Source organism: Phyllobates terribilis, unplaced genomic scaffold (genome assembly GCF_046119375.1).
Source record: "Phyllobates terribilis strain yellow unplaced genomic scaffold, ASM4611937v1 Scaffold_3__8_contigs__length_932513732, whole genome shotgun sequence".
Lineage (NCBI taxonomy): Eukaryota > Metazoa > Chordata > Amphibia > Anura > Dendrobatidae > Phyllobates > Phyllobates terribilis.
In genome coordinates this window covers 880,959,684-880,987,091 of record NW_027362763.1, presented here as the reverse complement: position 1 = coordinate 880,987,091, position 27,408 = coordinate 880,959,684, and positions in this window count along the sequence as shown.

The following is a 27,408-nucleotide window of genomic DNA, read 5'->3' as shown; positions in this document are numbered from 1 at the left end:
GCGCTACAGTACCCCCCCCTTTAGGCCCCCCCTTTTTTAGGCCAGACAGAAATTTAGCAAGGATAAGAGGGGCATGGATGTTCTCCCGGGGCTCCCACGTTCTCTCCTCAGGACCAAACCCCTTCCAATCTACTAGAAAAAAGGTCTTTCCTCTTACCCTTTTGGTGGCAAGAATGTTCTCTACTTCAAACTCGTCCTCAGCAGAAACCGGAGCAGGAGGCGTACCTGTAGACTTGGAAAAAGAGTTAAGTACCACAGGTTTGAGGAGAGATACATGGAAGGAGTTAGGGATCCGTAAGTTGGCCGGGAGTTTCAATTTATAGGCCACCGGGTTGATCTGACTGATGACCTCCAGGGGGCCGATGAACCGAGGCCCTAACTTGTAAGAAGGTATCTTGAGTCGGACATATTTAGATGAGAGCCAGACTTTATCTCCGGGACGAAATTGTGGAGGATCCAGGCGTTTTTTGTCAGCGTGTCTTTTCATCCGTTCGGACGACTGAAGGAGTGCGGATCGGGTACTCTCCCAAATGGAGGAAAATTTGCTAACGAGAGATTCCGCAGCCGGGTTGTCCACAGAGGTGGAGACAGGAAAAGGAATCCGAGGATGCTGATCGAAGACTACAAAAAACGGGGATTTGGAGGAGGATTCGCTCTCGTGATTGTTATAAGAGAACTCGGCCCATGGTAGGAGATCCACCCAGTCTGAATGATGGGCATTAACGAAGTGCCGGAGGTAACTGGTCAGGTTCTGATTGATCCGCTCCACTTGACCATTGGACTGTGGGTGGTAAGCGGAAGAGAAGTCCAGGGTGACGTCTAGCAGTTTACAAGTGGCTCTCCAGAAGCGTGAGGTGAACTGTACCCCACGATCCGACACGATGTGGAGGGGCAGGCCATGAAGACGGAAGATGTGACGAATAAAGTCTTTAGCTAGCTCGGGTGCAGACGGGAGGCCTGGCAGGGGAACGAAATGAGCCATCTTGGAGAAGCGGTCAGCGACCACCCAAATGACCGTACAACCGGCAGAGACTGGGAGGTCTGTTATAAAGTCCATTGCTATATGCTGCCAGGGGGCAGCAGGTACTGGGAGCGGAAGGAGGCGACCGGCTGGCAGATGTCTGCAACCTTGTTGCGGGCGCAGGACACACAGGCAGAAACAAAGTCTATTACGTCCTTGTGCAGGGTAGGCCACCAGTAGTGCCGGGTAATAAGCGGGAGGGTCTTTTTCTGACCGGCATGGCCAGCCAGTTTAGACGAGTGACCCCAGTGAAGGATCTTTTCCCGATCAGGTACTGATACGAACGTCTTTCTGGGAGGGAGACGATTTAGACTCACGGGAGCCACCTGCATTACTCTGGCGGGATCGATGATGTGTTTCGGATCTTCCTCGAGATCAGACACCAGAAAGGATCGAGACAAGGCGTCCGCCTTGACGTTTTTGTCAGCCGGGCGAAAATTAAGAACAAAATCAAAGCGAGCAAAAAACAAGGACCACCGGGCTTGGCGCGGGTTAAGTCTCTGGGCATGCTGGAGGTAAGCCAAGTTCTTGTGGTCAGTGTAAATTATTACCGGGTGAAGAGCCCCCTCGAGCAGGTAACGCCACTCCTCCAATGCCAGTTTGATGGCCAATAACTCTCTGTCTCCTATGGAATAATTGCGCTCTGAGGAGGAGAAGAGTTTAGAGAAGAAGCCGCAAGTTACTGTAGCGTCGGCGTCCCTGCCCTCTGCTAGGCAGGGACGCTGTTCCCCTCACCTCTCTGCTCCGAGCCCGGCGTCCCCCTCCCGCTCTGCTGGCAGCGCGCGCTCCTTCCCGGCCACTGTGCTTAGGGCGCGCGCGCGCTCCCTCCCTCTTAAAGGGGCCGCGCGCGCCGTCCTAAGGAGTCCCCGGCCAATGGCCGGAGGACTTCACCATATATAAGGCACCTCCTCCAAAATGGAGGTGCCCGAGCAATGTTGTTGCACTGTTCACTACTCTGCTTCAGCCCTCAGGTCCCGTTGCCAGTTACCTGCCAGTTACCTGCCTGATTCCTGCCAGAGTCCTGCCAGTTTGCTGTCTGTTTCCTGCCCGATATTCCTGCTACCTGCTTGCTAGCCTGAGGTCCGACGGTCTGCCTTCCTACTCCTGTCAGTCTGTCTATGGACCAGCTTGCCCGCTCACCTGGGAGCGCTCCTCCGCTACCTGCCTGCTTGCCTACCTGGAGGCTCCGCCGTCACGTGCTGTGACCACCTGCTATTCCAGAGACTCTTGCCCGCTCACCTGGGAGCGCTCCTCCGCTACCTGCCTGCCTGCCTAACTGGAGGCTCTGCCGTCACGTGCTGTGACCACCTGCTTTTCCAGAGACTCTCGCCTGCTCACCTGGGAGCACTCATCTGTCATCCGCCTGCTAGCCTACCTGGAGGCTCAGCCGTCACAGGTCGTACCTACCCTATACTCAGAGACTGTCCCGGTCACTTGCTGTGACCTCCTGCCCGTTCACCCAGAGACTGCCGCGGTCACTTGCTGTGACCTCCTGCCCGTTCACCCAGAGACTGCCCCAGTCACTTGCTGTGACCTCCTGCCCGTTCACCCAGAGACTGTCCCGGTCACCTGCTGTGACTGCCTACCCGTCTTCCCTGGTTGCCACCCGCTCCCTTACAAGGACCGCCCCCTTGTATAGTAGCTCAGAGGTTCCGCCTACCAGACCCGTTACAGTTTGCTCGGGCCATGGAACCCGGTGGCACCCAAGCTCCCTCGCTCTCGGACCTCTGTCATGAACTGTCCCGTCAGAGTCCCAACAGGAGTCCATCCTGGGTCACCTGCCGGAATGTCAATTCTCGCCTGGACACTCTGACTGCTCCACCAGCAACCAACGCCAGTGCCATGACTCGCAACCCGGCAGCTCCGCTGCCCACCAATACCATGGTATCCTACCCCGGACCCCGGCTTTCTGCACCTCCTCGCTTCGGAGGCGACTCCGCCCAGGCTCGGGGCTTCATAAATCAGTGCACCCTGCACTTTGAACTATTGTCCCACCAGTTTAACTCCGACCGGGCCAAAATTGCCTTCATCATGTCCCATCTCACCGGGGAGGCCCTGGCCTGGCTAAATCCTCTATGGGAGAGAGGAGACCCCCTGGTGTCCAACTTGCCTGCCTTTCTCATGGCTTTCCGGAAAGTCTTCGACGAACCCGGACGGAAGACCTCATCCGCATCATCTCTGCTACGCCTCCGTCAGGGAAGTCTCACTGTGGGCCAATATGCCATACGGTTCCGTACCCTTGCCTCGGAGCTGGCCTGGGATAACGACGCTCTGGTATCCGTCTTCTGGGAGGGTCTGTCCGGCCGTATTAAAGATGAACTTGCCGGTCGGGACATTCCTACCACTCTCGATGACCTAATAACTCTTGCCACCCGGATTGACCTACGGTTCCAGGAGCGTGCCAAAGAGGTCACCCGTGAGAGGAGGTTTCCACGTCTAGCTCCTACTTTTCAGAAATCCGTCTCTCCCCAGGTACACTCTCCTGAGCCTATGCAGGTCGACCAGAAAACCCGTCAGGACTTACGCCGTGCCGAAGGGAGCTGCTTCTACTGTGGCAGTAAGGAGCACCAGATCCGTACCTGCCCGGAGAGGTCGGGAAACGCCTGTGTCTAGGTTCGCTCAGAGAGGTCAACCTAGACAAGAATAAATCCTCTCCATCTCTGCTACTGTCAGTCTCTATTATCTGCGGGGAGAATCGTTATTTCGAACTAGCCCAACTTGACTCTGGAGCGGCCGGGAATCTTATCTCACAGTCCCTGGTAGAAAAATACCGCATTCCCACCAAACCTCTGGCTGTACCATTATCTGTCGCTGCTGTGGATGGGGGCCTCTTACCACGTCCCATCCAACTCATCACCGAATCCGTAACTCTGCAGGTGGGAATGCTGCATTCTGAGAGCATCTCTTTTCATGTTCTGCCTGGACTCTCTCACACCCTCTTACTAGGTCTACCTTGGCTCCAGAGACATGCACCCGTGCTTGACTGGCAGACCGGAGAAGTCCTTCGCTGGGGACAGGACTGTCATAAGACTTGTTTGGTTCCTGTTCATCCCGTCCGTCCTTCTCCTACCCCAACTAATCTACCTGGACTTCCGATTCCCTATTGGTCATTTGCTGATGTCTTTAATAAAAAGGAGGCAGAGACATTACCCCCTCATAGACCATACGACTGTCCTATCGACCTGTTACCCGGTACTACTCCTCCCCGTGGGCGTATTTACCCATTGTCCGCTGCTGAGACCCGGTCGATGTCCGAATATATTGAGGAGAATTTGGCCAGGGGATTCATCCGGAAATCTACCTCCCCGGCGGGAGCAGGCTTCTTCTTCGTAAAAAAGAAGGACGGCTCTCTCCGTCCCTGTATAGACTATAGAGGCCTTAACCAGATCACGGTGAAGAATAAGTACCCTCTTCCGCTCATTCCAGAATTATTTGATCGCCTGAGGGGGGCTAGAATCTTCACCAAGCTGGACCTCCGTGGGGCGTATAACCTGGTCCGTATCCGTCAAGGGGATGAATGGAAGACTGCATTCAACACCCGGGACGGTCACTATGAATATCTGGTAATGCCCTTTGGTCTCTGTAACGCTCCTGCCGTCTTTCAAGAGTTGGTCAATGACATCTTCCAGGACCTTCTCTACTCCTGCGTTGTGGTGTACCTGGACGACATCTTGGTCTTCTCTCCGGATCTCCAGACTCACCGGAGGGACGTTCGTCAGGTCCTGCTCAGGCTCAGGCAGAACCACCTCTTCGCTAAATATGAGAAGTGCCTCTTTGAGCAGACCTCGCTTCCGTTTTTGGGCTACATTATTTCTCAGACCGGCCTACGAATGGATCCAGAGAAACTGTCTGCCATCGAGAAATGGCCCCGACCGGAGGGGTTGAAGGCCATTCAGCGGTTCCTGGGCTTCGCCAACTACTACCGCCTCTTCATACCGCACTTCTCTTCCCGGACTGCCCCAATTTCCGCGCTCACCCGTAAGGGTACTAATCCCAAAGAGTGGCCGCCCGAAGCCAAGGAGGCTTTTCTTTCCTTAAAACAGGCCTTCTCTTCCGCCCCGGTGCTGCATCGTCCGGACGGCAACAAGCAGTTCTTTCTGGAGGTTGACGCCTCCTCCTCTGGAGCCGGAGCTGTACTTACTCAAAAATCTTCTTCCGGGAGGATGGTAACTTGCGGCTTCTTCTCCAAACTCTTCTCCTCTTCTGAACGCAATTATTCCATAGGAGACCGAGAGTTATTGGCCATCAAGCTGGCATTGGAGGAGTGGCGTTACCTACTCGAGGGGGCTCTTCATCCGGTAATAATTTACACTGACCACAAGAACTTGGCTTATCTTCAGCATGCCCAGAGACTTAATCCGCGCCAAGCCCGGTGGTCCTTGTTTTTTGCTCGCTTTGATTTTGTTCTACATTTTCGCCCGGCTGTCAAGAACATCAAAGCAGACGCCTTGTCCCGATCCTTTCTGGTATCTGATCTCGAGGAGGAACCTAAACACATCATTGATCCCGCCAGAGTAATGCAGGTGGCTCCCGTGAGTCTAAATCGTCTCCCTCCCGGTAAGACGTTCGTATCGGTACCTGATCGGGAGAAGATCCTACACTGGGGTCATTCGTCTAAACTAGCTGGCCACGCCGGTCAGAAAAAGACCCTCCAGCTTATTTCCCGGCACTACTGGTGGCCTAACCTGCGCAAGGATGTAATAGACTTTGTTTCTGCCTGTGTGTCCTGTGCCCGCAACAAAGTTCCGAGACACCTGCCAGCCGGTCGCCTCCTTCCTCTGCCAGTACCTGCTGCCCCCTGGCAGCATATAGCGATGGACTTCATAACTGATCTTCCCGTCTCTGCCGGTTGTACGGTCATTTGGGTGGTCGCTGACCGCTTTTCCAAGATGGCTCACTTCATTCCCCTGCCAGGCCTCCCGTCTGCACCCGAGCTGGCTAAAGACTTTATCCGCCACATCTTCCGTCTTCATGGCCTGCCCCGTCACATCGTGTCGGATCGTGGGGTACAGTTCACTTCTCGCTTCTGGAGAGCCACTTGTAAATTGCTAGACGTCACCCTGGACTTCACCTCTGCTTACCACCCACAGTCTAATGGTCAAGTGGAGCGGATCAATCAGATCCTGACCAGTTACCTCCGGCACTTCGTTAATGCCCACCATTCTGACTGGGTGGATCTCCTGCCATGGGCCGAATTCTCGTACAACAATCACGAGAGCGAATCTTCCTCCAAATCCCCGTTTTTTGTAGTCTTCTGTCAGCATCCTCGGATCCCATTTCCCGTCTCCACCTCGGTGGACAATCCGGCTGCGGAATCTCTTGTTAACAAATTTTCCTCCACATGGGAGAGTACCCGGTCCGCACTCCTTCTGTCATCCGAGCGTATGAAAAGACATGCTGACAAAAAACGTCTGGATCCTCCTCAATTCCGTCCAGGGGATAAGGTCTGGCTCTCGTCCAAGTATGTCCGGCTCAAGATTCCTTCCTATAAGTTAGGGCCTCGGTTCATCGGTCCTCTGGAGGTCATCAGTCAGATCAACCCGGTGGCCTATAAATTGAAACTCCCGGCCAACTTGCGGATCCCTAACTCCTTCCATGTATCTCTCCTCAAACTTAACTCTTTTTCCAAGTCTACAGGTACGCCTCCTGCTCCGGTTTCCGCTGAAAACGAATTTGAGGTAGAGAACATTCTGGCCACCAAAAGGGTAAGAGGGAAGACCTTTTTTCTAGTAGATTGGAAGGGGTTTGGTCCTGAAGAGAGAACGTGGGAGCCCCGGGAGAACATCCATGCCCCTCTCATCCTTGCTAAATTTTTGTCTGGCCTAAAAAAGGGGGGGCCTAAAGGGGGGGGTACTGTAGCGTCGAGGCTGTTCCCCTCACCTCTCTGCTCCGAGCCCGGCGTCCCCCTCCCGCTCTGCTGGCAGCGCGCGCTCCTTCCCGGCCACTGTGCTTAGGGCGCGCGCGCGCTCCCTCCCTCTTAAAGGGGCCGCGCGCGCCGTCCTAAGGAGTCCCCGGCCAATGGCCGGAGGACTTCACCATATATAAGGCACCTCCTCCAAAATGGAGGTGCCCGAGCAATGTTGTTGCACTGTTCACTACTCTGCTTCAGCCCTCAGGTCCCGTTGCCAGTTACCTGCCAGTTACCTGCCTGATTCCTGCCAGAGTCCTGCCAGTTTGCTGTCTGTTTCCTGCCCGATATTCCTGCTACCTGCTTGCTAGCCTGAGGTCCGACGGTCTGCCTTCCTACTCCTGTCAGTCTGTCTATGGACCAGCTTGCCCGCTCACCTGGGAGCGCTCCTCCGCTACCTGCCTGCTTGCCTACCTGGAGGCTCCGCCGTCACGTGCTGTGACCACCTGCTATTCCAGAGACTCTTGCCCGCTCACCTGGGAGCGCTCCTCCGCTACCTGCCTGCCTGCCTAACTGGAGGCTCTGCCGTCACGTGCTGTGACCACCTGCTTTTCCAGAGACTCTCGCCTGCTCACCTGGGAGCACTCATCTGTCATCCGCCTGCTAGCCTACCTGGAGGCTCAGCCGTCACAGGTCGTACCTACCCTATACTCAGAGACTGTCCCGGTCACTTGCTGTGACCTCCTGCCCGTTCACCCAGAGACTGCCGCGGTCACTTGCTGTGACCTCCTGCCCGTTCACCCAGAGACTGCCCCAGTCACTTGCTGTGACCTCCTGCCCGTTCACCCAGAGACTGTCCCGGTCACCTGCTGTGACTGCCTACCCGTCTTCCCTGGTTGCCACCCGCTCCCTTACAAGGACCGCCCCCTTGTATAGTAGCTCAGAGGTTCCGCCTACCAGACCCGTTACAGTTTGCTCGGGCCATGGAACCCGGTGGCACCCAAGCTCCCTCGCTCTCGGACCTCTGTCATGAACTGTCCCGTCAGAGTCCCAACAGGAGTCCATCCTGGGTCACCTGCCGGAATGTCAATTCTCGCCTGGACACTCTGACTGCTCCACCAGCAACCAACGCCAGTGCCATGACTCGCAACCCGGCAGCTCCGCTGCCCACCAATACCATGGTATCCTACCCCGGACCCCGGCTTTCTGCACCTCCTCGCTTCGGAGGCGACTCCGCCCAGGCTCGGGGCTTCATAAATCAGTGCACCCTGCACTTTGAACTATTGTCCCACCAGTTTAACTCCGACCGGGCCAAAATTGCCTTCATCATGTCCCATCTCACCGGGGAGGCCCTGGCCTGGCTAAATCCTCTATGGGAGAGAGGAGACCCCCTGGTGTCCAACTTGCCTGCCTTTCTCATGGCTTTCCGGAAAGTCTTCGACGAACCCGGACGGAAGACCTCATCCGCATCATCTCTGCTACGCCTCCGTCAGGGAAGTCTCACTGTGGGCCAATATGCCATACGGTTCCGTACCCTTGCCTCGGAGCTGGCCTGGGATAACGACGCTCTGGTATCCGTCTTCTGGGAGGGTCTGTCCGGCCGTATTAAAGATGAACTTGCCGGTCGGGACATTCCTACCACTCTCGATGACCTAATAACTCTTGCCACCCGGATTGACCTACGGTTCCAGGAGCGTGCCAAAGAGGTCACCCGTGAGAGGAGGTTTCCACGTCTAGCTCCTACTTTTCAGAAATCCGTCTCTCCCCAGGTACACTCTCCTGAGCCTATGCAGGTCGACCAGAAAACCCGTCAGGACTTACGCCGTGCCGAAGGGAGCTGCTTCTACTGTGGCAGTAAGGAGCACCAGATCCGTACCTGCCCGGAGAGGTCGGGAAACGCCTGTGTCTAGGTTCGCTCAGAGAGGTCAACCTAGACAAGAATAAATCCTCTCCATCTCTGCTACTGTCAGTCTCTATTATCTGCGGGGAGAATCGTTATTTCGAACTAGCCCAACTTGACTCTGGAGCGGCCGGGAATCTTATCTCACAGTCCCTGGTAGAAAAATACCGCATTCCCACCAAACCTCTGGCTGTACCATTATCTGTCGCTGCTGTGGATGGGGGCCTCTTACCACGTCCCATCCAACTCATCACCGAATCCGTAACTCTGCAGGTGGGAATGCTGCATTCTGAGAGCATCTCTTTTCATGTTCTGCCTGGACTCTCTCACACCCTCTTACTAGGTCTACCTTGGCTCCAGAGACATGCACCCGTGCTTGACTGGCAGACCGGAGAAGTCCTTCGCTGGGGACAGGACTGTCATAAGACTTGTTTGGTTCCTGTTCATCCCGTCCGTCCTTCTCCTACCCCAACTAATCTACCTGGACTTCCGATTCCCTATTGGTCATTTGCTGATGTCTTTAATAAAAAGGAGGCAGAGACATTACCCCCTCATAGACCATACGACTGTCCTATCGACCTGTTACCCGGTACTACTCCTCCCCGTGGGCGTATTTACCCATTGTCCGCTGCTGAGACCCGGTCGATGTCCGAATATATTGAGGAGAATTTGGCCAGGGGATTCATCCGGAAATCTACCTCCCCGGCGGGAGCAGGCTTCTTCTTCGTAAAAAAGAAGGACGGCTCTCTCCGTCCCTGTATAGACTATAGAGGCCTTAACCAGATCACGGTGAAGAATAAGTACCCTGTTCCGCTCATTCCAGAATTATTTGATCGCCTGAGGGGGGCTAGAATCTTCACCAAGCTGGACCTCCGTGGGGCGTATAACCTGGTCCGTATCCGTCAAGGGGATGAATGGAAGACTGCATTCAACACCCGGGACGGTCACTATGAATATCTGGTAATGCCCTTTGGTCTCTGTAACGCTCCTGCCGTCTTTCAAGAGTTGGTCAATGACATCTTCCGGGACCTTCTCTACTCCTGCGTTGTGGTGTACCTGGACGACATCTTGGTCTTCTCTCCGGATCTCCAGACTCACCGGAGGGACGTTCGTCAGGTCCTGCTCAGGCTCAGGCAGAACCACCTCTTCGCTAAATATGAGAAGTGCCTCTTTGAGCAGACCTCGCTTCCGTTTTTGGGCTACATTATTTCTCAGACCGGCCTACGAATGGATCCAGAGAAACTGTCTGCCATCGAGAAATGGCCCCGACCGGAGGGGTTGAAGGCCATTCAGCGGTTCCTGGGCTTCGCCAACTACTACCGCCTCTTCATACCGCACTTCTCTTCCCGGACTGCCCCAATTTCCGCGCTCACCCGTAAGGGTACTAATCCCAAAGAGTGGCCGCCCGAAGCCAAGGAGGCTTTTCTTTCCTTAAAACAGGCCTTCTCTTCCGCCCCGGTGCTGCATCGTCCGGACGGCAACAAGCAGTTCTTTCTGGAGGTTGACGCCTCCTCCTCTGGAGCCGGAGCTGTACTTACTCAAAAATCTTCTTCCGGGAGGATGGTAACTTGCGGCTTCTTCTCCAAACTCTTCTCCTCTTCTGAACGCAATTATTCCATAGGAGACCGAGAGTTATTGGCCATCAAGCTGGCATTGGAGGAGTGGCGTTACCTACTCGAGGGGACTCTTCATCCGGTAATAATTTACACTGACCACAAGAACTTGGCTTATCTTCAGCATGCCCAGAGACTTAATCCGCGCCAAGCCCGGTGGTCCTTGTTTTTTGCTCGCTTTGATTTTGTTCTACATTTTCGCCCGGCTGTCAAGAACATCAAAGCAGACGCCTTGTCCCGATCCTTTCTGGTATCTGATCTCGAGGAGGAACCTAAACACATCATTGATCCCGCCAGAGTAATGCAGGTGGCTCCCGTGAGTCTAAATCGTCTCCCTCCCGGTAAGACGTTCGTATCGGTACCTGATCGGGAGAAGATCCTACACTGGGGTCATTCGTCTAAACTAGCTGGCCACGCCGGTCAGAAAAAGACCCTCCAGCTTATTTCCCGGCACTACTGGTGGCCTAACCTGCGCAAGGATGTAATAGACTTTGTTTCTGCCTGTGTGTCCTGTGCCCGCAACAAAGTTCCGAGACACCTGCCAGCCGGTCGCCTCCTTCCTCTGCCAGTACCTGCTGCCCCCTGGCAGCATATAGCGATGGACTTCATAACTGATCTTCCCGTCTCTGCCGGTTGTACGGTCATTTGGGTGGTCGCTGACCGCTTTTCCAAGATGGCTCACTTCATTCCCCTGCCAGGCCTCCCGTCTGCACCCGAGCTGGCTAAAGACTTTATCCGCCACATCTTCCGTCTTCATGGCCTGCCCCGTCACATCGTGTCGGATCGTGGGGTACAGTTCACTTCTCGCTTCTGGAGAGCCACTTGTAAATTGCTAGACGTCACCCTGGACTTCACCTCTGCTTACCACCCACAGTCTAATGGTCAAGTGGAGCGGATCAATCAGATCCTGACCAGTTACCTCCGGCACTTCGTTAATGCCCACCATTCTGACTGGGTGGATCTCCTGCCATGGGCCGAATTCTCGTACAACAATCACGAGAGCGAATCTTCCTCCAAATCCCCGTTTTTTGTAGTCTTCTGTCAGCATCCTCGGATCCCATTTCCCGTCTCCACCTCGGTGGACAATCCGGCTGCGGAATCTCTTGTTAACAAATTTTCCTCCACATGGGAGAGTACCCGGTCCGCACTCCTTCTGTCATCCGAGCGTATGAAAAGACATGCTGACAAAAAACGTCTGGATCCTCCTCAATTCCGTCCAGGGGATAAGGTCTGGCTCTCGTCCAAGTATGTCCGGCTCAAGATTCCTTCCTATAAGTTAGGGCCTCGGTTCATCGGTCCTCTGGAGGTCATCAGTCAGATCAACCCGGTGGCCTATAAATTGAAACTCCCGGCCAACTTGCGGATCCCTAACTCCTTCCATGTATCTCTCCTCAAACTTAACTCTTTTTCCAAGTCTACAGGTACGCCTCCTGCTCCGGTTTCCGCTGAAAACGAATTTGAGGTAGAGAACATTCTGGCCACCAAAAGGGTAAGAGGGAAGACCTTTTTTCTAGTAGATTGGAAGGGGTTTGGTCCTGAAGAGAGAACGTGGGAGCCCCGGGAGAACATCCATGCCCCTCTCATCCTTGCTAAATTTTTGTCTGGCCTAAAAAAGGGGGGGCCTAAAGGGGGGGGTACTGTAGCGTCGAGGCTGTTCCCCTCACCTCTCTGCTCCGAGCCCGGCGTCCCCCTCCCGCTCTGCTGGCAGCGCGCGCTCCTTCCCGGCCACTGTGCTTAGGGCGCGCGCGCGCTCCCTCCCTCTTAAAGGGGCCGCGCGCGCCGTCCTAAGGAGTCCCCGGCCAATGGCCGGAGGACTTCACCATATATAAGGCACCTCCTCCAAAATGGAGGTGCCCGAGCAATGTTGTTGCACTGTTCACTACTCTGCTTCAGCCCTCAGGTCCCGTTGCCAGTTACCTGCCAGTTACCTGCCTGATTCCTGCCAGAGTCCTGCCAGTTTGCTGTCTGTTTCCTGCCCGATATTCCTGCTACCTGCTTGCTAGCCTGAGGTCCGACGGTCTGCCTTCCTACTCCTGTCAGTCTGTCTATGGACCAGCTTGCCCGCTCACCTGGGAGCGCTCCTCCGCTACCTGCCTGCTTGCCTACCTGGAGGCTCCGCCGTCACGTGCTGTGACCACCTGCTATTCCAGAGACTCTTGCCCGCTCACCTGGGAGCGCTCCTCCGCTACCTGCCTGCCTGCCTACCTGGAGGCTCTGCCGTCACGTGCTGTGACCACATGCTTTTCCAGAGACTCTCGCCTGCTCACCTGGGAGCACTCATCTGTCATCCGCCTGCTAGCCTACCTGGAGGCTCAGCCGTCACAGGTCGTACCTACCCTATACTCAGAGACTGTCCCGGTCACTTGCTGTGACCTCCTGCCCGTTCACCCAGAGACTGCCGCGGTCACTTGCTGTGACCTCCTGCCCGTTCACCCAGAGACTGCCCCAGTCACTTGCCGTGACCTCCTGCCCGTTCACCCAGAGACTGTCCCGGTCACCTGCTGTGACTGCCTACCCGTCTTCCCTGGTCGCCACCCGCTCCCTTACAAGGACCGCCCCCTTGTATAGTAGCTCAGAGGTTCCGCCTACCAGACCCGTTACAGTTACCATCCTCCCGGAAGATGATTTTTGAGTAAGTACCGCTCCGGCTCCAGAGGAGGAGGCGTCAACTTCCAGGAAGAACTGCTTGTTGCCGTCCGGGCGATGCAGCACCGGGGCGGAAGAGAAGGCCTGTTTTAAGGAAAGAAAGGCCTCCTCAGCTTCGGGCGGCCACTCTTTGGGATTAGTACCCTTACGGGTGAGCGCGGAAATTGGGGCAGTCCGGGAAGAGAAGTGTGGTATGAAGAGGCGGTAGTAGTTGGCGAAGCCCAGGAACCGCTGAATGGCCTTCAACCCCTCCGGTCGAGGCCATTTCTCGATGGCAGACAGTTTCTCTGGATCCATTCGTAGGCCGGTCTAAGAAATAATGTAGCCCAAAAACGGAAGCGAGGTCTGCTCAAAGAGGCACTTCTCGTATTTAGCGAAGAGGTGATTCTGCCTGAGCCTGAGCAGGACCTGACGAACGTCCCTCCGGTGAGTCTGGAGATCCGGAGAGAAGACCAAGATGTCGTCCAGGTACACCACTACGCAGGAGTAGAGAAGGTCCCGGAAGATGTCATTGACCAACTCTTGAAAGACGGCAGGAGCGTTACAGAGACCAAAGGGCATTACCAGATATTCATAGTGGCCGTCCCGGGTGTTGAATGCCGTCTTCCATTCATCCCCCTGATGGATACGAACCAGGTTGTACGCCCCACGGAGGTCCAGTTTGGTGAAGATTCCAGCCCCTCTCAGACGATCAAATAACTCCGGAATGAGCGGAAGGGGGTACTTATTCTTCACCGTGATCTGGTTAAGACCTCTATAGTCTATACAGGGATGGAGAGAGCCGTCCTTCTTTTTTACGAAGAAGAAGCCTGCTCCCGCCGGGGAGGTAGATTTCCGGATGAATCCCCTGGCCAGATTCTCCTCAATATATTCGGACATCGACCGGGTCTCAGCAGCGGATAATGGATAAATACGCCCACGGGGAGGAGTAGTACCGGATAACAAGTCGATAGGGCAGTCGTATGGTCTATGAGGGGGTAGTGTCTCTGCTTCCTTTTTATTAAAGACATCAGCATAAGACCAATAAGGAATCGGAACTCCAGGTAGATTAGCTGGGGTAGGAGAAGGACGGATGGGATGGACGGGAACCAGACAGGTCTTATGGCAGTCCTGTCCCCAGCGAAGGACTTCTCCGGTCTGCCAGTCAAGCACGGGTGCATGTCTCTGGAGCCAAGGTAGACCTAGCAAGAGGGCGTGAGAGAGTCCAGGCAGAACATGAAAGGAGATACTCTCAGAATGCAGCATTCCCACCTGCAGAGTAATGGATTCGGTGATGAGTTGGATGGTAAGAGACCCCCATCCACAGCAGCAACAGACAAGGGTACAGCCAGAGGTTTGGTGGGGATGCGGTATTTCTCTACCAGGGACTGTGAAATAAGATTCCCGGCTGCTCCAGAGTCCAGTTGGGCTAGTTTGAAATAACGGTTCTCCCCGCAGACGATTGAAACTGACAGCAGCAGAGATGGAGAGGATTTATTCTTGTCTAGGTCGACCTCTCTGAGCGAACCTAGACACAGGCGTTTCCCGACCTCTCTGGGCAGGCACGGATCCGGTGCTCCTTACTGCCACAGTAGAAGCAGCTCCCCTCGGCACGGCGTAAGTCCTGACGGGTTTTGACCATCTTGGTCTGGTCGACCTGCATAGGCTCAGGAGAGTGTACCTGGGGAGAGACGGAGGGAGTGACGGGTTTCTGAAAAGTAGGAGCTAGACGTGGAAACCTCCTCTCACGGGTGACCTCTTTGGCACGCTCCTGGAACCGTAGGTCAATCCGGGTGGCAAGAGTTATTAGGTCATCGAGAGTGGTAGGAATGTCCCGACCGGCAAGTTCATCTTTAATACGGCCGGACAGACCCTCCCAGAAGACGGATACCAGAGCGTCGTTATCCCAGGCCAGCTCCGAGGCAAGGGTACGGAACCGTATGGCATATTGGCCCACGGTGAGACCTCCCTGACGGAGGCGTAGCAGAGATGATGCGGATGAGGTCTTCCGTCCGGGTTCGTCGAAGACTTTCCGGAAAGCCGTGAGGAAGGCAGGCAAGTCGGACACCAGGGGGTCTCCTCTCTCCCATAGAGGATTTAGCCAGGCCAGGGCCTCCCCGGTGAGATGGGACATGATGAAGGCAATTTTGGCCCGGTCGGAGTTAAACTGGTGGGACAATAGTTCAAAGTGCAGGGTGCACTGATTTATGAAGCCCCGAGCCTGGGCGGAGTCGCCTCCGAAGCGAGGAGGTGCAGAAAGCCGGGGTCCGGGGTAGGATACCATGGTATTGGTGGGCAGCGGAGCTGCCGGGTTGCGAGTCATGGCACTGGCGGTGGTTGCTGGTGGAGCAGTCAGAGTGTCCAGGCGAGAATTGACATTCCGCAGGTGACCCAGGATGGACTCCTGTTGGGACCTCTGACGGGACAGTTCATGACAGAGGTCCGAGAGCGAGGGAGCTTGGGTGCCACCGGGTTCCATGGCCCGAGCAAACTGTAACGGGTCTGGGAGGTGGAACCTCTGAGCTACTATACAAGGGGGCGGTCCTTGTAAGGGAGCGGGTGGCGACCAGGCAGGCAGTCACAGCAGGTGACCGGGACAGTCTCTGGAAGAACGGGCAGGAGATCACGGCAAGTGACTGGGGCAGTCTCTGGATGAACGGGCAGATGGTCACGGCAAGTGACCGGGGCAGTCTCTGGATGAACGGGCAGATGGACACGGCAAGTGACCAGGGCAGTCTCTGGATGAACGGGCAGATGGTCACGGCAAGTGACCGGGGCAGTCTCTGGATGAACGGGCAGATGGTCACGGCAAGTGACCGGGGCAGTCTCTGGATAAAGGGTGGGTACGACCTGTGGCGGCTGATGGTAGACGTGAGCTCCCAGATGAGCAGACGAGAGTCTCTGGATAAACGGGTGGTCACAGCATGTGACGGCGGAGCCTCCAGGAAGACCAACAGACAGGCGGCAGACGAGCGCTCCCAGGTGAGCGGGCAGAAGTCTCTGGACAGGCGGGTGGTCACAGCATGTGACGGCAGAGCCTCCAGGTAGGCTAGCAGACAGGCAGCAGATGAGCGCCCCCAGGTGAGCGGGCAGGAGTCACTGGACAGGCAGGTGGTCACAGCACGTGACGGCGGAGCCTCCAGGTAGGCTAGCAGACAGGTAGCAGATGTGCGCTCCCAGGTGAGCGGGCAAGCTGGTCCAAAAACAGACTGACAGGAGTTGGAGGGCAGACCGTCGGACCTCAGGCAAGCAGGCAGGTAGCTGATGTGTGCTCCCAGGTGAGCGGGCAAGGTGGTCGTTAGACAGACTGACAGGAGTTGTAAGGCAGACCATCGGACCTCAGGCTAGCAGGCAGGTAGCGGAATATCAGGCAGGAATAAGACAGCAAGCTGGCAGGAATCTGGCAGGTATCTGGCAGGTAACTGGCAACGGGACCTGAGGGCTGAAGCAGAGTAGTGAACAGTGCAACAACATTGCTCGGGCACCTCCATTTTGGAGGAGGTGCCTTATATATGGTGAAGTCCTCCGGCCATTGGCCGGGGACTCCTTAGGACGGCGCGCGCGGCCCCTTTAAGAGGGAGGGAGAGCGCGCGCGCGTGCCCTAAGCACAGTGGCCGGGAAGGAGCGCGCGCTGCCAGCAGAGCGGGAGGAGGACGCCGGGCACGGAGCAGGGAGGTGAGGGGAACAGCGTCCCTGCCTAGCAGAGGGCAGGGACGCCGGCGCTAAAAATAGGTATTTGGTTTTTACCTAAATTTTGGCAGCCCTTGCAGTCACTGCATGGGCATTACCACTATAGGAGACCCAATCCTTTATAATGGGAACTCTTTTTTACTGAGGCCCTTCTCTTTGTCTATTCAAAGGGGTATTGGGGTGCATCCAAATTTTCCCAATAACAGTATAGTAGACCCACTCTTTAATAATCATAACAACAAAGCATAGACGACTTCTAGCCCTTTAAGAATAGTAAGGGCCGACTGATGGCCCTATAAAAATAGTCTTTGTGACTTTCAGAGTCCCTCCTTCATAAACGAAACAGGATGTGTCTGATCATGTCTCACACACCACATGGCAAGATAAGGTAGTAAAATGTTAAAATGACATTTACCAGGGAATGTATTTTTCACAGTTGAAAGCAATGCAAAAGTGCAAAAACGCATCAAAAATGCTAAGTGTGAACATAGCCCAAGCTGTGGAGGAGCATTTTTTTTTTGCATATTTATTTTGCCTTATATTTATTTATTTTATTTTACTCAGTTATATAGCGCCATTAATTACACAGCGCCCTACAGACCTTATGGGCACTGTCCCCATTGGGGCTCACAATCTAGATTCCCTATCAGTATGTCTTTGGAGTGTGGGAGGAAACCGGAGAACCCAGAGGATACCCACACAAACACGGGGAGAACATACAAACTCTTTGCAGATGTTGTCTTTGGTGGGATTTGAACCCAGGACCCCAGCTTCAAGGCTACAGTGCTAACCACTGATATATATTACCCTGGAAAGGATGTTCCTTAACATTTTTCCCAGGAAAATCCATTTTGGTTTTGTTTTTGTATGTTTTATTGTGAGTCCGTAAAAATGGCGTAATACCTCTGACAACATTGTTCACAGCAGTGACCTGAGATTCAGAGATGCTTCCAGGGGTCTTCCCCATGCTGTCCCTATGTCATTTTAGCACTGTTCCCATCGATTTGGGCAATTTTTAGGCCCTCTGCAGACCCGCCTGGGGGGGCCACCGGAAAAATGTTCGAGTTTCCCATAGACTTACATTGGGCTCGTTACTCGGACCGAGCACTCGAGTATTCCAATTTGCTCGACCCGAGCAACGAGTACCCGAGCATTTTAGTGCTCACTCATCACTAAAGAGGACCTTTCAGCAGGTCAAAAGTGGCTAGATTTTGCCCTTATTTTATTTTCACTGCTCATCGGATAATTCAGATTTTTTAAATTCGTCATACAGTTCCAGCAATATGGTCTTTATTATTTTGTGCTAATATTTATGGTCTTTACCATGGGTCACAGGCTTCTCTGGGGACATGTCTTCAGGCTACTCTGTATTGTCGTATTTCTCTGAAAATAAGACATTTTATATATAGAGGATGTCTTATTTTTTTTCCATGAACAATAATCCACAGTTATTCTTCAACAAAAAAAATCAACATTTATTCAAATACAATAATGTCCTCCCACACCCTGCACATACACAAGTATTTATACACACCCTGCACATACACAAGTATTTATACACACACTGCACATACACATGTCAGTATAAACACCCTGCAAATACGGTACTTACCAGCCTGTCTACTCTTCAGTTCCTCTAAACTCCTGCAGTTAAAGGACCTATGGTGACATCATGGTCACATAACGTGATATCACCAAAAGTTCTTAAGCAGTCTTAACCTCAGAACAGTAATGTTGAGGGGCCATAAGTGAGTAGAGATCCTGAGAAATATTCAAGTTTGCTCCCCTTCTCCCTAATGCTGGCCCTATATCATAGTCACATGACCATGATGTAATCAAAGGTATAAGCAGTTTTAACCTTGGAATACAAATGCTGGAACCCATAAGAAAGCGGGGGCCCTTGGCAATTGACCAGTTTTCCCACTCCCTCCCCCAACCCCCATTAAATGTCGGTCCAGACTTTAACTGCAGCTTATTTTTGGAGTAGTGCTTCCAGTGGGTGAAATAAGTAAATATATTTCTAAAGGTACTATTGACATTAAATTCTCACCAGATGTCTGTAACAAACCACTCAATCCACACAGGCAAAGAAATCCAACCATAGATGTCCATAAATTAAGTTATGTGTAAGATTGAGAAATGGCAGGGAAAAAGTGTTAAACACATGAAGAAAGAAAGGTGCAAAAAGCCATGGAAAGTCATGATGCCAGCTGAAATCTATCAGTAATTAGAAAGCAATCCTGCAATAAAGTGAAAAATAATATTGGCTGGTTCAACTGATGGCCTATAAAAAGGTGTCTCATTACCAAAGTGCCACACAAAGAACATCTTATGATGGGTAAAACCAGTGAGCTGTCTCAAGACCTTCACAACCTTATTGTTGCAAAACATACTGATGACATTGATTACAGAACAATTTCTAAGCTACTGAAGGTTCCAGTGAGCATTGTAACGCCATAAAACAGCGAAACCGGGAAATGGCTGAGTGTTGGGACCCGCACCTGTCTCAGCAACCCAGATTAACTCCCGCACTGCTGGCAAAAAGCAACAAGTTAATAAACTGGAGAGGAGCTTCGGCCCAGTGTGTGTGAACTATGCTGCAGTTCTCTGGAACCTCTCTGTCGCAGTAACCCCGTGACAGTACCCCCCTTCTACAAGGGACCTCCGGAACCTCAGGGCCAGGTTTCTCAGCATAGGCTGCATGAAATGATCGCACTAACCTGACAGCATGGACATCGGCCGCTCGTACCCACATCCTCTCCTCAGGACCATGACCTCTCCAGTGTACCAAATACTGAAGGGACCGATGAACAAATCAAGAATCTATGATCCTAGAAATCTGGAACTCAAGATTCCCATCCACAAGAACCAGAGAGAGAGGTGGAGGTGATGGATTGAGAAAGGCCACAAATCTTTTCAGTAAGGAATGGTGGAAAACATTATGGATCCTAAATGAGTGTGGCAAAGCCAGCCGGAATGCAACAGGATTGACGACGGACTCAATCCTATATGGACCAATAAACCTGGGGCCCATTTCCATGAGGGAACCCTCAGTTTAATATTTTTAGATGACAACCACATCCAATCGCCCAGACATACTGTAGGTCCGGACCTCCCACACGTCTCAGATCAGCCGCATTCTTATATCTGGAACCCATCCTCTTCAACTTATTAAGAACCCCTTGCCATATGGAAGAGATGGAGGAAGAACACCGTTTCTCTTCAGGAACACCAGAGAAACCCCTTCTATTAAAAGCGCTAAATTGCGGATGAAAACCATATGCCCCAAAAAATGGGAACTGACCAGTAGACTCATGAGTACAGTTGTTTACTGCAAATTCTGCCAACGGTAAGTACTTAAGCCAGTCCATCTGATTCTCAGAGATGACCACCTGAGAAGTCTCAAGATTTTGATTTACATGTTCCGTCTGACCATTGGATTGAGGATGAAAAGTCAAAGAAAATGACAAATGAATCCCCAGCCGGCTGCAGAAAGCCCTCCAAAACTTAGAAATAAACTGCAGCTCCCGGTCCGAAACGATATCAGAAGGAACTCCATGCAGTCTTACAATCTCCTTGATAAAGACCTGTGCTAGAGTCTTGGCATTAGGTAACGTGGAGAGTGCAATGAAATGCGACATTTTGCTAAACCTGTTTACTACATCTAGAATAACTGTATTTCCCTCAGAAACCGGTAAATCAGTGATGAAATCTATTGATAAATGGGTCCAAGGTCTAGTGGGAATCTCCAGAGGTTGGAGAGAGCCCAACGGGTGAGTACGAGGGGTCTTGGAACACCTACAGGCAGCGACATATTCCTGTACATCCTGATGTACCCCAGACCACCAAAAGCGCCGAGTGAGAAGGTCCGTGGTCACCTTACGTCCAGGGTGTCGGGCCAAAACTGAGTCATCATGTTATCATGTTCATTGATGTTCATTGATGACCCTGAGCCAAAGATTCGCAGGAACAAAAAGTTTACCCAAAGGACAGGCTCTTGGGGCGTCCCCCTGAGCCTCCACCACCTCTTTCTCAAGGTCAGAAGTTACCATAGCAACAACTACTCCTTTCTGAAGTATAGGACCTGGTTCACAATTATCACCACCCCCTGGAAAACAACGGGATAACGCATCAGCCTTGACATTCTTGCTTCCTGGCCTATACATTATGAAGAAATTGAACCTGGCGAAGAACAGAGACCATCTTGCCTGCCTAGGTGTAAGACGCTTTGCAGATTACAAGTACAGCAAGTTCTTGTGACCCGTGATCACCTTGACAGGGTGAAGTGTCCCCTCCAAAAAATGGCGCCACTCTACAAACACCTATTTAATTGCTAACAGCTCCCTGTTACCAATATCATAATTCCTTTCGGTAGGAGACAATTTCTTTGAGAAGAACGAACACGGATGCCACTTACTTGGAGAAGTCCCTGTGACAATACAGCCCTGATCCCTACCTCAGAGGCATCCACCTCTACCACAAATGGCTGTGTGATGTCAGGCTGAATTAGTATGGGAGCGGTGGCAAAACATTTTTTCAAAGTTTCAAAAGCCTTGCAGGCCGCATTGGACCATACAGAGAAGTCCGTACCCTTCTTCGTCATATCTGTCAAAGGTTTGACTAAAACAGAAAAGTCTTTAATAAATTTAGGTTAGTAGTTAGCAAAACCTAAAAACCTCTGTAAGGCCTTAAGGTCCTCTGGATGATCCCACTCCAGAATCGCCTTGACCTCAGCCAGATCCATACAAAAACCTGTGGAGGATAAGAAATAACCCAAGAAAGGAATCTCCTGGACCGCAAATATGCAATTCTCAAGTTTGGCAAATAATTTATTGTCCCTGAGTATCTGGAGGACCTACATAACATGAACCTGATGGGACTCGAAGTCTGGAGAATAAATTAAGATGTCATCTAGGTATACCACCACAAACCTACCTATCAGGTGACTAAGAATGTCTTTGCCAAAATGTTGAAATACAGCAGGCGCATTATGTAATCCAAAAGGCATAACAAGGTTCTCGTAGTGACCCTCCGGAGTATTAAAAGCAGTCTTCCATTCATCCTCCTCCTTAATGCGAATAAGCTTATACGCCCCCCGGAGGTCCAATTTGGAGAACCATTTAGCTCCCACAATCTGATTGAAGAGGTCCAGGATGAGTGGAAAGGGGTATGGATCCTGGACCGTGATCTGATTCAACTCACGGAAATCAAGGCACGGGCGTAAACCCCCGCCTTTTTTCTTTACAAAAAGAACCCAGCAGCAATGGGTGATGACGAGGACCTGATAGGCCCCTTTGCCAGACTCTCTGTGATATACTCCTTCATAGCCTGTGTAACATACCTGGCGGCGTCCTTGCATGGTGGTCCATCTCCCACTGTGCAAGAGGGCGCACTTGATCTCCTGTCCAGAATGTCTCTCTGGCTTCCCTCCATGCTGTCTGTTTGTGTCTGTTTCTGCTGCTTAAGGGCGGCGCCCGATCACTTCCTGCCTTTTGTACCTGCTGTGGGTCACACCCCTTGTGCGTCCTCAGCCTATTGCTGTCTGTCACTTGGTATATAGCTCAGCAGCTCCCTTCTATCCCTGCCTGAGCATAGTGTTTCCTTCAGTGTGTGCTTGCACTCTGAAGGTGCCAGGTCCCGTCTCTTGTCTCCTGCTTTTTGTATCAGTTCCCGTGTCTGAACTGAGTCCTGTATGTCTCCTGCTTTGCGGTATCAGCTCCCGTGTCTGAACTGTGTCCTGTATGTCTCCTGCTTTGCGGTATCAGCTCCCGTGTCTGAACTGAGTCCTGTATGTCTCCTGCTTTGCGGTATCAGCTCCCGTGTCTGAACTGAGTCCTGTATGTGTTCTCTTGTCTGTCCTGTCTGAACACGCTCCTAGCCTGTTCCTCTCGCCTTCTAGTGGCCGATTTCCTAGACCCGCTCCTGTGTCTGGTCTGTCCTGTCTGAACACGCTCCTTGCCTGTTCGTTCCGCCTCTCTGGGGGCCGTATTCCCAGACCCGCTCCTGTATCCCTCTGCAGTGTCGGTCTCCTCCGTACACTCAGTTCCAGTCTGAACTCTCTCCTGTCCTTTACCTGTTTTGCCTCTATGTCCGTTCCCTTCCTTTTTCTGCAGAGTCTGAACTCGTACCTAACTCCTGCTTGTTGTCTCTGCAAGTACTGTATGAGTATCTGGCTCTGTCTTTCCCTTCCTGTCTGTTCCGTGTGAACAGAGCCCTGTCCTCCCTGCTCAGCCTTGTCTGCACTCTAGCTGTGCTTGCCTGTAACCCTCTGCCTGTATTGTTCCTTAGTCCCGGTGTGTACTGGGTCCTATCCCGCCTGTGTTCCTACCTGCTAGTGCCTCCCTGTCTGCACTCTAGCTGTGCTTGCCTTTACCCCCCTGCCTGCATACCCGCCTGCCTGCATACCAGTCGTGCCTGCCTATACCCACCAGTCTGTGTGCCAGCCTACCAGCCTGTTCCTGTATTCCCCTGTGTGGGTCAACAGCCGTGTCCGGGGTCTGTCCTGGAGTAGCACCTGGTCCCTCTGCTCGGTTCCTCCTTGGTGCACTGGCGTCGTATGCCGTCGTGCGACCCTGGTCGGATCGGGTGAATACCTAGTCACGCCCCTCCAGGCATTCACTCTCCGGCACGGTCCAGTGGAATCACTACCAATCACACGCACACGCCGCTTAGCCCGGGCGTGTGCATAACAGCATGCTCAGGCCATGGTTCCCGTTGAGCCCCACGGCCTTCGCTCTTTGAGAAGTTTTTCCAGCAAATACATGCATTAAAATAAATAAATAAATTTTTTTTTCCCCCTTTAGCTGAGTTCCAGGCGAATTACGCACCCGTCCAGATGGATCTTTCAGCCCTCGTTCCTGCGGATCCGCCACGTTACTATGGGGATCCAAGACAGTGTCGTGCATTTGTGGAGCAATGCATGCTACACTTTAAGGCCTACCCTCTCTATTTTCCTTCCGATTGGGCTAAAGTGGCCTTTATGATTGACTACCTAGCGGGTGATGCCTTGAAATGGGTCACCCCCCTATGGGAAGCATGGGATCCTGTCATCCTTGACCTGCAGGCCTTCCTGGTGGCCTTTCGTATGGTCTTCGAGGACCCTAACTCTGAAGCCCCTGCTGAAGCTTCACTTCCCAATATCCCGGAGCAGCCCCGACGGGTAATGTGTGTGGGTAGCGCAATAGTCCTCCAGCCCAATGAGACTACTGCCCACCCAGAATCCTCACAGGGTGACTACGCTTTCCGGAATACTTCTCTCAACCTCAAGAGGCAGTCCAGACGTGCTAGACTTAGAGGCAAGCCGTCACGCCAGGGTCTGTCCTCCCTGAGACCTCCTGACCCCAACCTTGAAGTCCCTACTGAAGCTTCATCTCCCTGTATCCCGGAGAAACCCCAATGGGTAATGTGCGTGGGTAGTGCACCAGTTCTCCTGGCCGAAGAGACTTCTGCCCATCCAGACTCCACACAGGAGAACTTCCTGCACCCGGCATCAGATGCTTCTTTCTCTTTAACCGGTGTGCATGTCCAAGGATGCTCCAAAGCTGTGGTTACCTCAGAGTCTGTGCACCTCTACTACCTGGCGGAGGATCCCCTGTTGCCTCCTGAACCCTCCGGGATACCACTCGATGACAAATGGAGAGAGACTTCTCTACACCCGGTACTCAATACTTTGTCCGCTTCGTCCTGTGAGCTTGACAATGGGTACCCCAAAGTGGTAGTTACCTCCGAGTCTCTACACCCCTCCGACCAGGCGGAGGATCTCCAGTTGTCTCCTGAACCCTTCGGGGTGCTACCTGGTAGCGAAAGGACAGAGACTCTCCTATACTCTGTACCTGATACCTCGCTCGCTTCGTCCAGTGAGTCCAACTTAGTGTACTCCGAAGCAGAGGTTACTCCTGAGTCTCTACACCCCTCCGACCAGGCGGAGGACCTCCAGTTGTGTTCAGAATCCTTCGGGGTGCCACCTGGTGGTGAATGGACAGAGACTTTCCTATATCCTGTACCTGATACCTCGCTCGCTTCGTCCAGTGAGTCCAACCTAGTGTACTCCGAAGCAGAGGTTACTCCTGAGTCTCTACACCCCTCCGACCAGGCGGAGGACCTCCAGTTGTGTTCAGAATCCTTCGGGGTGCCACCTGGTGGTGAATGGACAGAGACTTTCCTATATCCTGGATCTGATACCTCGCTTGCTTCGTCCAGTGAGTCCGACCTAGTGTACTCTGAAGCAGAGGTTACCCGTGAGTCTCTACACCCCTCTGACCAGGCGGAGGACCGCCAGCTGTCTCCAGAACCCTTCGGGGTGCCACCTGGTGGTGAATGGACAGAGACTTTCCTATACTCGGTACCCGATACCTCGCCTGCTTCCTCCAGTGAGTCCGACCTAGTGTACTCTGAAGCAGTTGTTTTCTCTGAGCCTCTGCACTCTTCTGACCCGGCGGAGGACCTCCAGTTGTTTCCTGAATCCTCCGGGATACCACCAGATAACAAAGAGACAGTGACTTTTCCTCATTATGTACCTGATAACCCGTCTATTTCTTCCTGTGAGCTTGACAAGATGTACCTCGAAGCAGAGATTACCCTTAAGTCTCTGTCCCCCTCCAACCCAGTGAACGACTGGCCCTCGAATTCCCTGCGGAAGATTCTGGCAGGCCTGAAGAAGAGTGGGCGTAAGGGGGGAGGTACTGTAACATACCTGGCGGCGTCCTTGCATGGTGGTCCATCTCTCACTGTGCAAGAGGGCGCACTTGATCTCCTGTCCAGAATGTCTCTCTGGCTTCCCTCCATGCTGTCTGTTTGTGTCTGTTTCTGCTGCTTAAGGGCGGCGCCTGATCACTTCCTGCCTTTTGTACCTGCTGTGGGTCACACCCCTTGTGCGTCCTCAGCCTATTGCTGTCTGTCACTTGGTATATAGCTCAGCAGCTCCCTTCTATCCCTGCCTGAGCATAGTGTTTCCTTCAGTGTGTGCTTGCACTCTGAAGGTGCCAGGTCCCGTCTCTTGTCTCCTGCTTTTTGTATCAGTTCCCGTGTCTGAACTGAGTCCTGTATGTCTCCTGCTTTGCGGTATCAGCTCCCGTGTCTGAACTGTGTCCTGTATGTCTCCTGCTTTGCGGTATCAGCTCCCGTGTCTGAACTGAGTCCTGTATGTCTCCTGCTTTGCGGTATCAGCTCCCGTGTCTGAACTGAGTCCTGTATGTGTTCTCTTGTCTGTCCTGTCTGAACACGCTCCTAGCCTGTTCCTCTCGCCTTCTAGTGGCCGATTTCCTAGACCCGCTCCTGTGTCTGGTCTGTCCTGTCTGAACACGCTCCTTGCCTGTTCGTTCCGCCTCTCTGGGGGCCGTATTCCCAGACCCGCTCCTGTATCCCTCTGCAGTGTCGGTCTCCTCCGTACACTCAGTTCCAGTCTGAACTCTCTCCTGTCCTTTACCTGTTTTGCCTCTATGTCCGTTCCCTTCCTTTTTCTGCAGAGTCTGAACTCGTACCTAACTCCTGCTTGTTGTCTCTGCAAGTACTGTATGAGTATCTGGCTCTGTCTTTCCCTTCCTGTCTGTTCCGTGTGAACAGAGCCCTGTCCTCCCTGCTCAGCCTTGTCTGCACTCTAGCTGTGCTTGCCTGTAACCCTCTGCCTGTATTGTTCCTTAGTCCCGGTGTGTACTGGGTCCTATCCCGCCTGTGTTCCTACCTGCTAGTGCCTCCCTGTCTGCACTCTAGCTGTGCTTGCCTTTACCCCCCTGCCTGCATACCCGCCTGCCTGCATACCAGTCGTGCCTGCCTATACCCACCAGTCTGTGTGCCAGCCTACCAGCCTGTTCCTGTATTCCCCTGTGTGGGTCAACAGCCGTGTCCGGGGTCTGTCCTGGAGTAGCACCTGGTCCCTCTGCTCGGTTCCTCCTTGGTGCACTGGCGTCGTATGCCGTCGTGCGACCCTGGTCGGATCGGGTGAATACCTAGTCACGCCCCTCCAGGCATTCACTCTCCGGCACGGTCCAGTGGAATCACTACCAATCACACGCACACGCCGCTTAGCCCGGGCGTGTGCATAACAGCCTGTCTCTCTGGCCCAGAGATGTTATGTAGTTTACACTTAGGCAGCTTATCCCCAGGAACTTAGAAGACTTATGGCGCAATCGTATGGGCGATGTGGAGGTAGCTCTTGACTTTTCTCCTCCGAGGACACGTCCCCAAAATCCGAAATGAACTTCGGCAAAATATGGACACCTTGGCTAGCCAGGTGCCCAAGCAATGCTCCTGGCAATACTCACTCCACTTAGTCACCTCTCGAGTTCGCCAGTCAAGCACCGGGTTATGTAATGTGATCCAGGGTAGTCCGAGAACCAAAGGAGATGGCAATCTCCCTAACACATAGCAATTAATAGATTTGGAATGCATAGTCCTAATCTGTAAACTCACCCCACGGACGATCTCAGTGAACGTCCCCTGGCTCAAAGGCGCAGAGTCTATTGCAATAATGGGCATCGGCCTTGACAACTCCTGAGGTTTAAGCCCCTGGACCTGGATGAACCCTTCATCTATTAAATTAAACCCCGCCCCTGTGTCCAGAAAAGCCGCAATGATGACCTTGCTTTCGCCAAGATGAATCTCAGCCGGTAAAAAAAAATTGCGGCCTGCCTACGGAGGAAACTAGTACACCCGAGTTGCCAACGTCCCCACCACCCAGGCTCATTAGTTTTCCAGGGGCTGTTTTTCTGGAAGG